The 2277-nt window shown below is 40.5% G+C and overlaps 1 pseudogene across 1 annotated transcript; it reads left to right on the top strand.

Annotated features, from left to right (window-relative positions):
* The first annotated feature begins 798 nt into the window (after positions 1–798).
* Positions 799–2062, top strand: LOC116548327 (annotated as a pseudogene). Its single transcript, XR_004267399.1, has one exon. The product of XR_004267399.1 is annotated as a heat shock protein HSP 90-beta pseudogene (transcript).
* The last annotated feature ends 215 nt before the right edge of the window (positions 2063–2277 follow it).

Here is a 2277-nt window from a genome sequence, read left to right as displayed (position 1 = left end):
ACACACACACACACACACACACACACACACACACACACACACACAGGCATGTAGACCAATGGCACAGAAACAGAACTCAGAAAGAAGACCTCACATCTACAACCATGTGCTTTCCAACAAATGTGATAAATAAAATGGGCAACGGGGAAAGGATTTCCTATTTAATAAATGGTGTTGAGAGTACCGGCTAGCCATATACAGAAAATTGAAACTAGATCCCTTCCTTACACCTTACATAAAAGTTAACTCAAGATGGATTCAATACTTAAGTATAAACCAAAAACTATAAAAACCCTGGAAGAAAATCTAGGCAATACCATTCAGGACATACACATTGGGCAAAGACTTTATGATGAAATTGCCAAAGCAACTGCCACAAAAGCAAAAATTGACAAATAGGATCTAATTAAAGACAAGAAATTCTGCACAGCAAAAGAAATCATCATCAGAGCAAACAAACATGCTACAGGATGGGAGAAAATTTTTGCAATCTACTCATCTGACAAAGGCCTAATATTCAGAATCAACAAATAAGCAAATTTACATTAAAAACAACTTCATTAAAAAATGGACAAGGGACGTGAACAGATACTTCTCAAAAGAAGACATAGACGAGGCCAAAAACATAAGAAAAAAAGCTCAACAACACTAATCATTGGAAATGCAAATCAAAACCACAATGAGATGCCATCTCATGCCAGTCAGAATGGCAATTATTAAAAAGTCAAGAAAAAACAGATATACCTGATTTTATCTGTTTTTCCTTGATGTTTTAATAATTTTTTATTAATAAATTTTTATTTCTCTCGAGTCACTCCGGCGCTGCTCTTGTGCCTCGTGTGTGTTGGACAGCCAGCCCACATTGCTTTCTAATACCTGTGAGACTTTTCAAGATGCCTGAGGAAGTGCACCATGGAGAGGAGGAGGTGGAAACTTTTGCCTTTCAGGCAGAAATTGCCCAACTCATGTCTCTCATCAGCAATACCTGCTATTTCAACAAGGAGATTTTCCTTCGGGAGTTGATCTCTAATGCTTCTGATGCCTTGGACAAGATTTGCTATGAGAGCCTGACAGACCCTTCCAAGTTGGACAGTGGTAAAGAGCTGAAAATTGAAATTATCCCCAACCATCAGAAACGTACCTTGACTTTGGTAGACACAGGCATTGGCATGACCAAAGCAGATCTCATAAATAATTTGGAAACCATTGCCAAGTCTGGTACTCAAGCATTCATGGAGGTTCTTCAGGCTGGTGCAGACATCTCCATGATTGGGCAATTTGGTGTTGGCTTTTATTCTGCCTACCTGGTGGCAGAGAATGTGGTCGTGATCACAAAGCACAACGACGATGAACAGTATGCCTGGGAGTCTTCTGCTGGAGGTTCCTTCGCTGTGCTTGCTGACCATGGTGAGCTCATTGGCAGGGGTACTAAAGTGATCCTCTACCTTAAAGAAGATCAGACAGAGTACTTAGAAGAAAGGCGGGTCAAGAAGTGGTGAAGAAGCACTCTCAGTTCATAGGCTGTCCTGTCACCCTTTATTTGGAGAAGCAACAAGAGAAGGAAATTAGTGATGATGAGGCAGAGGAAGAGAAAGGTGAGAAAGAAAAGGAAGATAAAGATGGTGAGAAAAGCCCAAGACTGAAGATGTGGGTTCAGATGAGGATGATAGCGGTAAGGATAAGAAGAAGAAAACTAAGAAGATCAAAGAGAAATACATTGATCAGGAAGAACTAAACAAGACCCAGCCTATTTGGACCAGAAACCCTGATAACATCATTCAAGAGGAGTATGGAGAATTCTACAAACCTCACCAATGACTGGGAAGACCACTTGGGAGTCAAGCACTTTTCTGTAGAAGGTCAGTTGGAATTCAGGGCATTGCTGTTCATACCTCGTCGGTATGAAAAGCAACCTCCCTTTGACCTTTTTGAGAACAAGAAGAAAAAGAACAACATCAAACTCTATGTCCGTCGTGTATTCATCATGGACAGCTGTGATGAGCTGATACCAGAGTATCTCTACTTTATCCGTGGTGGGGTTGACTGAGGATTTATCTCTCAACAACTCCCGAGAAATGCTCCAGCAGAGCAAAATCTTGAAAGTCATTCGCAAAAACATTGTTAAGAAGTGCCAGGAGAGATGCCAGATATAGGTGATGGGGAGGAAGGCAGCAAATCACACTGCCATGTGTGTACCTATTCAACAATCTTGCATGTTCTTCACATGTACCCCAAAACCTAAAATGCAATAAAATAAATAAATGGGAAAAAAAAAAA

The sequence above is a fragment of the Sapajus apella genome, unplaced genomic scaffold, assembly GCF_009761245.1.
Source record: "Sapajus apella isolate SASKATOON/1434 unplaced genomic scaffold, GSC_monkey_1.0 scaffold9956, whole genome shotgun sequence".
NCBI lineage: Eukaryota > Metazoa > Chordata > Mammalia > Primates > Cebidae > Sapajus > Sapajus apella.
This window is presented reverse-complemented; position numbering and strand designations above follow the sequence as displayed.